Source organism: Sorex fumeus, unplaced genomic scaffold (assembly GCF_029834395.1).
Source record: "Sorex fumeus unplaced genomic scaffold, SorFum_2.1 ptg000028l, whole genome shotgun sequence".
In the NCBI taxonomy this organism is placed as follows: domain Eukaryota; kingdom Metazoa; phylum Chordata; class Mammalia; order Eulipotyphla; family Soricidae; genus Sorex; species Sorex fumeus.
The window spans coordinates 6,953,934-6,966,480 of record NW_026606085.1 but is presented as its reverse complement, the minus strand read 5'-3'; positions in this window follow the sequence as shown (position 1 = coordinate 6,966,480).

Sequence of the window (12,547 nt, the reverse complement as noted above, 5' to 3'; positions counted from 1 at the left end):
ATTTACTGTATTACTTTGAAAATTTCCTTCGTTTGTGCTTTCTCTTTTTATCCACTAATTTTCCTGATTACATTTCAACCTCTTTTATATTATATTTTCTAATTTTATCTTTCTGTTCTACTTTCTAAAATTTATCCCATTTGTCTCTTATAATTTTCATTTGAACTTTCACAAAATGTTTTGATGTCTCAGGTTCTCTCTTCTGGTTTTAGTTTTCATGGCATTTCAAGTTTTGCATGCATTAACTCTTTTTTTTTATGGAGACAGTTGTTGTTTAAAGGTTTCGGTGTCTAAAGAAAGTTCAAAGATCTTACTAGTTTCTATATTTTTCTCTTCCCTGCATCCTAGAAGTTTCCACTTGATCTATTCTCTCTTTTTGTACTCTCTTCCCGACAGCTGTCCAAGTACAATCCAGGAGACGTAGGCATGGAAACCCAACAGGGTGATGTACAGGCTCTGTTAGAGGACCCTGTGCCTGAGACAGATCCTGCAGTCCTGGGCTATCTCCATTCCCTGGGTCGGTGCTGTTGTGCCACTGTTGGTGGATACAGAGCCCAGCCTGGCAGTGGACCCCTCGTGTGCATGCATGGGGCGGGGGGTGAGTGTCTGAGTACATGTGTGCCTCTCTGATCTGTGCAGGTGGGAATCAGATCACACAGTTCACAGGCTCACTCAGCAACAAGAGCATAAAAGCTCAAGGCAGGTTTCCTATGAAGACAGTTGGGCAGTAGAAAGAGGAAGCAGGTCTATAATTCCCCTTGCCCACACTCTGATGTATCTCCTACCACACCTCACTCCCAAAAGTGCAGATTGAAGGTTATGAGGTTCCATGTGTTGGAGGGAGCCAGCACCTAGGGTTACTTAAGGTGGGGGAGGGGGGTCTCGTTATTCTTACTTCCCTGTTTCTTCTATCCATGTGAAAATCTTGCTTTGGTGATGTGATTTTGCTAGTGGGCACTGACGATGCATCTGGCTCATTGAGCAGGGCAGTGTCCCCACTCAGACCACCTAGTCAATGTTGTCACCATTTAAGATGACAACGAAATGGAAATAGAACTCAAATACCAAAACAGACTCAGCATCTCAAATGCATGAGAAAAACAGAGTTGGTATATTTGGAATAATTTTTAAAAATATCTTTTGTTTGAGAGCACTCTTTAATTTGACAGTCAACAGGCACTTTGTCATCTCCATATAAAGATGGGATTTTCTTAGACTCAGCTTTCCCAGGACTGCCATCACACAGACCCCCAGAACACGTGCTATGCCGTAGCACAGTGTCTCGGCTCCAGGCAGACAGGGCCTAGGGAGCCTGTTTCCTGAGTAGCACCATGTTCAGGCTTGTCTATGTTTGCATTTGGCCTATAAATATAGACAGCAGACTTGAGAGGTCAGGGAAGAGGTGCTGTTTGCAGGGACAGGAACAGACCTCAGGCGAGATGGCACTGGCATTGAGGTGAGAAAGTTGAGGCTTAGCCCCAGGTGCCCTCAGGTGCCCCTTGTACCAGGGAAGTGTCCTAGATGACTCCTGTTCACCTGGTTCTGCTCACAGTCCACCCAGCACAATGTAGGATGCCACATGCAGTTGGGCCTCATTCCTACTGAGCTCCTCCAACTCTGTGAGCTGGGTCTCCCCTTCCCAGGATCCTCCTGGCCAGCTGCACACAGGCACTGGATGCAGTGAGGTATCTTGCCTTTCTCTGGCGCCGATCACAGTGCAAACAAAGCAGTGAAGCAGAGGAGCAGAGGTGGAGCTTCGCACCGTGCTGGACACCAGTGCTGCCCTTGCCATGTATGCCAGGCAGAGTTAAGAGGCCACGTGGCCCACACTAATCCTTACAGAGGCTGCTGCCATGAGAGCCTGTATCCCTGGACCTCCATGCCTTCCAGGTGGTGGAGACAAGGCCCGTGTTCAGGCAGCCTGTGAGAAGAAGCTGATTCATCTGTTTAACCAACAGACCCCAGGGAGAAGCCTCTGCTCAACCCTAGTTGCAGAGAAATGCTTGTTTAATCTAGGGCTGCCTGGAACCACGGTGCAACAGTCAATGATGGTGAGAGTGTATGTGTGCTTGAGTGTGTGATTGTGTGTGTATATGTACGTGCATGTTTGTGTGCATGTGTATGTGTGAATATCTGCATGTGTTGAGTGTATATGCATGCAGGCATGTGTGGGTATATGTGTGTGCATGTGTGAGTTGTGTGTATTTATGTGTAAATTTGTGTACATGTGTGAAAGTATGCATATGTGTTAGTGTGTGTGTCTTAGTGTGTGCATGTGTGAAAGTGTGTGTGAGAATGTGTGTGAATGTAAATATATGTATGTGCGTGGGTGTTAGTGTGTACATGTGCATGTGTATACATGAGTGAGAGTGTGCTCATGTTTCAGTGTGTGTGTATATGCATGGGTGACTGTTCATGTGTGCGTATGTGTTTGAATGTGAGTGCACTTATGAGTATATGTGAGTGCATGTGTTAGTATGTGCTTAGGCATGAATATGTGTCAGAGTATGTGCATGTATGTATGTGTATGCATATTTTAGTGTGTGCGTGTGGATGTAAGTAGGTGTATGAATGTTTGAGTGTGCCCATGTATGAGATTTGTGTGAGTGTATGTATGTGTGTATGTGCATGGGTGAGCATGTGTGTGCATATGTGTGACTATGTGTGTATGTGCGCATGTCCCTATGTGTCTCATGTATTTGTGCCTTTTTATGTTAATGTGTGCATATGTGTGAGTGTATTGTGCATGCGTGTTTGTACATATCTGTATGTGTGCTTGTGAGCATAGGTGTGTATAGTGCAAAGTGTGTATGTGTATGAGTGTGTAAATGTAACTTTATCAGAACACAGAATATTGAGCTAGTCTGAAGGTGTGGTATCTCACTTATCCCTGTGGTTTAACACACCTGCATCTGTGACAAAATTTATCTATATAATGGCATGACTCATCTATACACACAGTATCACTCACCTATTAACTTGTCTGGTATAACTCACTTATGCTCATGGTATACCTTACTTGTATGTGTGATTCCTACAACAAGATGCATCCACCATGTCATCCAGTATGGCCAGTAGAACATGCAAAACTTCCCTGAGTTTTAGGTTCAGGTGGAGGGCGGGCTGTTGGAAGGTACCTGTGGAGCCCAGAATTGAGATGCCAGGGAGTCATTTCCTGCTACAACGTCTTATTAAATGCATAGTATCCTAGATGGAAGGGAGGGAAAGAAGAAGGGAAGAAGGGAGGGAGGACAACTTGGGCTCTCTAATTGCTAAATGCTAACTTTCTCCAGCAATTGGTCATGAAAACAGATTATCTTGAAATTGTTCAATCAGGGATGGCTGGTTTTATATTGATGTTGCATTCGGCTCTAGGCTGGAATCCAACTATCACTCCGTCTTGGCCAGATTTCCCTCTCTGGGTCTGAAACAGAATCAGGGATATAACAAAAGCAAGAATGGCCACAAATGTGCAGTATTATGAAGTATTATTCCCCAGAGAAGAGGCGTTGATTTCCCCAAGCTAAGGATAATAACTGATCTCTCCTCTCCACTCTTCTACAAAATAAAGAGGTTGCTTCCAACTCAAAGGACACGGAATTCAAAGAAACAAGGAAAAATGCAAGTGTGAAAAAATGCAAGTGTATCTGTGTTAAATATTCAAGGGTTAAGTATCATGAACACAGAGGAAATGGTGGCTGCGCCCTGGGAATCTGCATGGAAACTGCCTGTAGATGCCTGGCTTACAGAGAGAGTCTGAGGCAGGGCCCTGGATTTCAGCCTCTTGTCCAGGTTGCTTGCATGTTTTTGACTTTTAAAATGCAATACCAGAAAATAAACATTTCATGGGTTACTAGTAGTACTAAGAACTAGTACACACATTCCAGAGGGTGATTTGACAATATGTTCTAAAAGCATTATGTATTTGACAATTTATGGCAACTGTGGAGGAGTAATCATGAGAAATGAGTATGGGAGAGAGCAAAGATGTAGACTGAGGGCTCTGCATTGCAGCGAAGTGTGAATACTAAAAAATAGCAACACTGTGGATATGCAGCCCTCTCCCTACCGAACAAAGGCAGGGGCAGGCCTGTCTGCTGAAGGATCAGAGATGCAATAGTAGCTGAGGACTTCTGCCCCTTCTTCCTTTGTCGAGTTCAGCATGTATGGCATTTTCACAATTATTAATTGCATGTCAGTGGTGATACACACCTGTGCACCAGTATATTGCCTGTCCGTGCACCAAGGGAAAGGAAGTGTCGATGGCTAAGTTTAAAATCCCGAGCAAAGATGAATAATTAGCCAATGTTGCAAAGGTTTTAATGAAATCTATTAGAGTCAAGGCCTGGGAAGACTTTCTTGCTATAAACAATGTAAGGAACTAACCTTTCAGATGCAGAGAGTGCTTGCGTCAGAATGCTCATTACTCACCTTCCCAGCATGGATCAGGAACAAAGAACTTGGCATTAAAGATAGTGCAGGGGTCGAGGTGCTGACTTTCCTGCAGCCAACACTGTTTTGATTCCCATCACCACTTAATACCCTGAACATGACTGGGTACAGTTCTGAATACCCTGAGCACTACCTCCCACCCATCCATTTTTCCATCAATTATGTATTCATCTATTCATCCATTTATCTATCCATCCACTTACCCAGCCAGCCAGCCAGCCATTTATGCATACATCCATCACATATTTATTCATCCACCCACTCATCTATACATCCATTTACTCATCCACTTACCCATCCATCATCATCTATATACCTGGCATCCATCTACTCATCCACTTGTCCATCCACCTATCCATTTATCCATGCATCCATCCTGTCTCTCTATGTATCCATCCATTTATCCATCCATCCATAATTCGCCTATCTATGTGCCCATTCACCTATCCATCCATGTATCAATTTACCTATCCATCATCTATGTATCTATCCATTTGTCCATCATCCATTTATGTACTCATCTATCCATTTATTTATCAATTATATATTCATCCATCCACTTATCAATACATCCATTTACCATCCACCCATTTACCCATTCATCCATCCTCAATATTTCTAAGCATCTATTCACCCATCTACCCTCCTATCTGCCCATCATCCACCTCTGTGTGTCTGTCCATCTAACTGTTTATGCCATATGTCTGTCACTTCTCAGCCTTTTCCTCTTTCTGCACACAGTTTTCATGTAATTTTCACCAGTGTGACTTGCACTGAGGGAGGTACAACTTTCTCTAAACAGCAGCCAAAATACATTGGTGGATACTTTTTGATGGAATTTTCTTTATAAGAGATTTCATTATATGTCTCATCCTACATGAAGGCCTTATAAGAAAAATAATATAAAGAAAATATTTAACTTTTCATGCTATGTATGTCTTAGAAGGCAAGTAAATAGTGTTTGGGATTTGAAGCCCTAGATAACTGAACAAAAAGTTTCATTTTTGTTATGGTCTATATTAGTGGTTTCAACCACTGGTCCATGGACCAAGGCCATCCATAGGTGTAAAGAGGGCAATGACCACTGGTCTATAGAATCATTCAAAATATAAAGTATGTAGTGCTCCAAACTCAGGGATCAACACAGAAAAACACAATTATGTTTTATGTTTTGCTTTCCCAAATCCTAGAAAAATGATAATTTCTTAAATAAACTTAAAGCACTTTTGTTTGCTTGTTTTGGGGTCACATCTTGTGATGCTCAGGGCTTACTCCTGGCTCTGCTCTCAGGGATCACTCCTGATGGTGCTCAGGGGACCATATGGGATGCCGGGAATCAAATCCAGGTTAGCTGTGTACAAGACAAGGACCCTACCCACTGTACTATCACTCCAGGCCCTGGCTTAGAGCAGTTCTTAATAATTACTTGGCACAGTACTTTCTGGATGTATGATGGTGCCCATATTGTTCTCCATCATACTCCAAGAACTTGACCATCCCTATAAGACAAGAACATGTGAAAACTCATACTTCCTTATAAAAAATCATGATCTCAGGTTAGCAATTTCCAAATGTTAGAAATTTAGCAATTTCATTTTAGCAGTTGATGCAGAGGGTTTGTACAATGAAGTGTGATGCCCAAATACCAATGGTCTCAACACAGGCTGTGGAACTGGGTCTGGGTTGTGAGCCCAGGGCAACTCGCTGCCCTCCCCTGGAGCACCACTTAGCATGGGGGTGCAGGAGCTGCTCCTAGGAGCTGGGGGCTGGTTTCCAACCCCTCAGCCCAGCTGTGAGAGCTGATTCTGTGAAACAAGAAAACATCAGTCTTCATTGTTTTCCCGGGCAGGGGAGCAGTCCGCGGCAAGCAGCCGTGTCTGTCCCATGCACAGACCTCCCCTGGCCCCTATGCAGGCTGGAGAGGGGCCCTACCTCACAGCACCTTCTGTCCCTCACAGCTTCACACTGACCTAGGCGGCTCCCTCCAGGCATAATGAAGTGTGAAAAGTGCTGGCAGGCTTTTGGCATTAGAAAAGGCGAAGCGGCAGGGAGAGATTAATATTGGTGACTTTACAGCAGAACCGGCAGAGCAATAGGAAGCAAAGGAGGCCCGAGGGGAGCCCTCAGCAGAGCCGCTGATTGGAAGCAGGATGGCCAGACAGGGAGCTTGTTTTCACAGCTGGATCTATCCTTGCAAACTTGAGCGGGGCCTGGGAACCGAGGCAGATGCCAAGCAAATGCAGCCCGAGAGGCAGTGATGAGATTCCCATTCACCAGCGACTGAGGAAAAGATGAAATACACAGACTGCCCTGGCATTCCCAACTGGAACATTTTGGAAAGAGCAGAAAACATTCCTGGTAGCAAAGCACATTTCCAAGTTAGAAGGAAAGGTTAGATGACTTCTGGTAGTTCTTTTCAAAATTTGCTGCCACAGGAAATAGAGCTGAGTAATTCCAAGGACTGGATGTGCCCATGGGTTGTTTGAGAGCTGATCTGAGGGACAGGCTACTGGACACTGAGCACCACCTCCAAACAGACATGGTCAAGGCACTGACCACGGCACTGACTATTGCTGCCCTGCTTAGCAGAGGTGCCTAAACTGATGGCCATGGTTGGTCCCTGTTCCCCCAATGTCCTGTGAGCTGTGGGAAGTCCCTCCTTCCTGACCATTGAGTCCACGTAAGCCCTTGTGGTTCAGCTGCTTCCATCACTGGTGGCCCCAATGAACCTTTTGATCTGATATCATTTCATTTGTATCACTTGTCATCCTGTTGTTCATCGATTTGCTTCAGTGGGCTCCAGTAACGTCTCCATTCATCCCTGCCGTGTGCTAGTGTAGCCCAATGGCGTCTGCTCACTCCAGGAACATGGAAAAAAGTAATGAAGTATTTTGTAACAATGACACAAACTCTCAGGGGATAGTGACAGACAAATACCAAGATGTTTTCTACCAAGTGTCATATTTTTCACTCACTTTAATAGCCATTACTCTCTCCTGTGCCCTACACACCCTCAACACCCACCCATCAGGCACAGACACTGTCACTGACCCCAGGAGAGTCGGGCATGGTTGAGCACTGGGGGCTTCTTCCAGGGAAACGGACCTGCATAAACAAACCTCACGTGGCCCACGTTAGGGTGGCTGAACTCGGCTCTTGCAGCGAGATCTGTGCCCCTTCAATGTGGGACGCAAAATCAGATGTGAGAAGCCATGGTCAGGATGATGGCCATGGTGAATGAGGCTAGAACATGACCCTGGCCAGGATCACAGACACGGGAGCTCTCAGCATTCCTGATGGGGCCTGATTCTACCCTGAAGGGTTAGAACTGGATGACTGTCCATCAGCAGAGCTCGGCGCCACCAGAACTGCAGGTATGTTTTGTGCCTTGGGCCTGGCAAACTTTCCTCTGGCAACAGAGTTGGTTACACACCTGTGCTTTCCTGCATCTGCTTCCGTGAGTGATGGTCAACACTAAATCGCTCTTTCAACAAGCACATCCTGAACTTGGTGGCAGTATCCACCCTCCACCATATTTAAGTGGGCTCAAGTCATTCTTTATCTCACCAAATTTGCACCTTAAAATTGCTTTTAGAGGAACCCTGTTTTCAAGGGAAGGCCGATGTGGTGCTTGCAGTCAGAAGCAGAAGCGGGTGCTACGCCTTGTGCTCTGATTTGCCTTACAGCTGGGCTGATGTGTGTGCTCTCATGGACCTGGGGGACAAGCAGTCTTCCTGCTGCACAGTCCCCTTCCTGCACATGCTCTACCATCTAGAGGTAGAAATGGAGATGAAAGGAAAATTTAAGCACCTGATTGAATTTGCTCCAAAAGGATAAAGTCACAGAGAAAACCCTCTCAGAGGATCGCAGACATTCTCTCCTGTGACTATCACGTTATCTCCTCAGAGCTCTGTGCACGTGTAATGGAGCATGCACACTCCCCAGGGCTCTGTAGACCTACAGGAACATACACACATGCACAGATGCATGTGCACATACCTTCTGATTAGTGCCTTTAGCTAGTTCACACACATGTACACATACACCCAGACATTTGACCAGCTTCCACGAAGTCTAGAATTAGAACCCATGGTGAATCTTCATCGGCTTTATGAGGGGCAGGCTCTTCATGCCACTCCTGAGCATGTTTCTGCTGCCTTCAGCTAACCCTTGTTACGGCCTCCAGTGCAGGTAATACAGGGCTGGTAAGAGAGCCTCTGGTGAGGCCCGTGCACACACAGGCAACTGGTGCCTCGCCTGTCCCGTCCCTGTCCCAGTCTGGAAACAGTCTTTAGTGATGGAGACCTCAGGAGGCACCTCCATCTCTTCCCTGTGTCTTTTCCTCTTTGGGGGGAGGTGGGGATTTGGGCCATAACCAGTGGTGCTCTGGGGCTGCTGTGGGTCAGGGCTTGAAGGCTAAACCTGGTGGTCTTCAAGGAATCCTGTGGTATTGGGACATGAACTGGGGTTACCAGCATATAATCAAGTGCCTACCCCCTAGTCCGTCTCTCAGGCACTTTTTCTTGCTCCCACATTCCACCAGAGAGCAGAAAGAGATGTAAGCTAACACAGCACACATGTGAGTAGATACATACAGGTGGGTATTGGTGCCATGTGGCTTTGAGTCTGTCTGGATGGCTTTCTGTCCCTCCAGGACTCAGAAATTAGTCTGAGCTTGTTTTAGGGTGGGCGAAAATAGGTTTTACATCAATCTGTTTCTTCCAAATGGAATTTAAATGTAAAAAATTGTTTAAACCTACTGCTTAGGGACAATCAAATCATTTTTGAATTGCAGAGGCTAGTATGAGCTGGAAATTATGGGGTATCCCCTGACTGTGTCGTTTATCTCTAAAGAAGTGCTGTGACAGGCATTTCAAGGACTTCGCACTGAAAATCATAGTTGGGAGAACAGAGCTTTCACAAAAACAGAGAAAATGTAAAAACACAGAAATGATCCCATTTTCTCAGTTTCCCTGATGACTTTAAATATGTGCCCCAGACCCCCTTCCACCACACAGATATCTGGGCCCTGTGGTTCACCTGTAAGGAGCCTGCACATGATTTGTGGGTGTGTGAGCTCTGTGTGTGATCTGTGTATGACCCATGTGATCTCCGTGTGAGATCCATGTGCATGTGATCTTGTGTGTATCTGAGTGAGCTCTCTGTGAGGGGTGGGCAGGTGAGGTTGGCACCTGTTCTGTGAGAGACGGTGCATGAGGGATATCTTGACAGGAGGGGAGGATGCAGTTGATCTCAGGTCTCTGGACTTGCTGTGGAATGACTTGTTAGTTTGGGGGCTTTAGTACCCTGAGTCTGTGGTAGGGCAGTGGGTGCTGCCCAGACCGTTCTCAACCCTCTTTACCCTGATCCAGGCTCAGCCTCCATTCTTTTCATAGGTCTTTAAAGACTTCTTGATGTCCTGTTAGGATACTGTGTGTTTCCGGGATTATTTTCATTGCTTCTGGATCATTCTGGAAGCAGTGGCGTGTGTTTCTGTGTTGTTTTAAAGCCACACGTGTGTTTCTGGTTGTCTCCAAGATCCGCGTACTTCTGAGACATCAATTATATAGTTTTTTCCTTTCACATCTGATTTTACTTATTTACACTTTAGTGATTTTTTTTGTGTGTTTATCTTTTCAACAAACCAACTCAGCATAAGGGAACTTTTATCCGGCCTTATTTTTTTCTATTCTACTCCATTTATTTATATTTTTATCTCTCTGGTCTTCTGCTCATGTTGTGTGTGACCCAGTTTCAGTGCATATCTTCTTAGTTCCTAGATGCAAAATCAAGTTTTTGGTTTGGGAGCTGCTTTTTACATGTGGGGATCTCACTGGGAAAGTCTCTCTGGGCTTCTGGCGTCATGTACTCTAGGTTTTGTTGTGCTGTGTTTACATTTGTTCTCTGAGGTAGACTTAATACCTTGCTTCATTTCTCTTCTGACGCACAGTTGTTCAAGAGTGTGCTTTTTTTTTATTAGTGAATCACCATGAGGTACAGTTTCAGAGTTACAAACTTTCGTGCTTCCTTTACAGTAATACAATGATCGAGCACCCATCTCCCAACCAGTGACCATTTTCCACTACCAGTGATCTCAATATCCTTCCTACCACCCCCAGCTGGTCCCCTCCACCCACCCCGCCTCTGTGGCAAGGCATTCCCTTTTGCTCTCTTTCTCCTTTTGTGTGTTGTGGCTTGCGATAGAGGTATTAAGTTTAAAGTCACACATTTGCAAACAATGCAGCTTTCCTTTTATTTTCATTTTGCTCTAGTCGGAGAAGATGGTCCCCGTGATAACGGATAGCTGCATCGCTGCATCTTGAATGAGTTGGGACTTTCGATGTGGCTCCACACACGATGTGACCTGGGAGGAAGCGAGAGACAAGGATGTGCAGCCCTGACACAGGAGGCTGTGTGGCTGAGCAGGGACCCTGTCTGCTATGTTGTCATGTCCTTGGGTTCCATGTTGATTCTTTCTTTTTTCTTTTTTTCCTCTTTTGGCTTTTTGGATCACACGTGGTGATCCTCAGGGGTTACTCCTGGCTCTGTACTCAGGATGCTGGCTCTGTACTCAGGGTTACCCCTGGCAGTGCTCAGGGTACCATATGGGATTCTGGGGATCAAACCCAGGTTGGCCACATGCAAGGCAAATGCCCTCCTTGCTGTACTACCGCTCCAGCCCCCATATTTATTTTTTTATCTGCATGTTTTAATTGAAAGTGGGGTGTCAGGTCCCCTTCTATTACTCTATGCACTGTTTTCCCTGTACTCTGTGTATATCAGTGCTCTGATGTTGGAGCATTTGTATCTGTGATCACTCTCTTCTTGGTGAATTGTCTCTTTTATCATTGTTTCATGTTCTGCACACAGTGGCATACACACACACACTCGCTCACCCAACTATCTACAAATGAGAGACTAACTGTTCTACAGGTGTGGGACTCACAGTGCTCCATCATGTGGAGTCAGTTCTCTCATTTGGGTTGGACTGTTGAGATATTTGCAGGAGAAGGGCTCTGCCCACTTGGGGTGTCTGCTGTGGTTGGGACTGACCATGTGTCAGATGGGACCCCTCTGTGTCACAGACAGGGCACCTGTTCACCGGTGATAGCCCAGGGATAGGACAGGGGCTAAGGCGTGGCCTGGCCTTTTCCTTGTTGAGGCCCTATCTGAGCACCAAGTGGTACCTAAGCACTGCCAAGCACAGCCTGAGCAGTACTGGGGTGGCACAGAGAACCTTAGAAACCACAGGCCATTGCAGTCCCACTGCCTTGGGCTCCACATGGAATCACACAGAATGGCCAGGACAGCTTCCTGGTGTTCTGAGCACCGCCAGGAACACCCCAAATGAAGGAATGTCTCACATCTGTGGATATTTGACTCTTCCAGGTGTGATCACCTTCATCTCCTTACATTTCCTTCAACAAAGTTCATCTAAACAAAGTTCATTTACACTTCTTCTCCCACTGGTCAGGAGTGGGTTCCTCAGAGATGCTCCTGGAACCTCTCACTGACCCCCAGGACGTCCCAGTGCTCCCCTACTCACACATATCCGGGAAGATTCTGCACAGGTGCCCTGTGAGAAAAGGTCTGGGTAGTCCCATCTGCAGCAACCTCTGCTTACCTGGGCACAGGGCCTTCTGGCTGGCTATGGGGCCCCTCTGGCTATACTAGGACAGGCTCCCAACTTGTTTCTGCACCTGCTGGGACTGAGACCCCAGGCCCATGGCTCCACTCTGATCCCCTCCATGGGTCATGGCACATGTGGGAGCTGCAGGGTGAAGGACTTAGGCTTCTAAGAGACTCTACATGCTCCCTCTTAATCTGGGAGTGATGGGACATGCCATTGACTTGTTCAGTGGAGTCAAACTCAGCCCTCCCAGCCTCCACTGCTCAGGCTCATCTGTAAGAGTGGACACAGGTGTCCACAGGCCCATCTGTGAGAGTAGACACTGATGTCCCAGGCCTGTCTCTGTGAGTGGATACTAATGTCACAGGTCTGTATCTGAGTGGACACAGATGTCACAGACCCATCTCTGCAAGTGGACACAGATGTCACAGGCATGGCCCATGATCTGCAGAGTCCAGCTGAGAA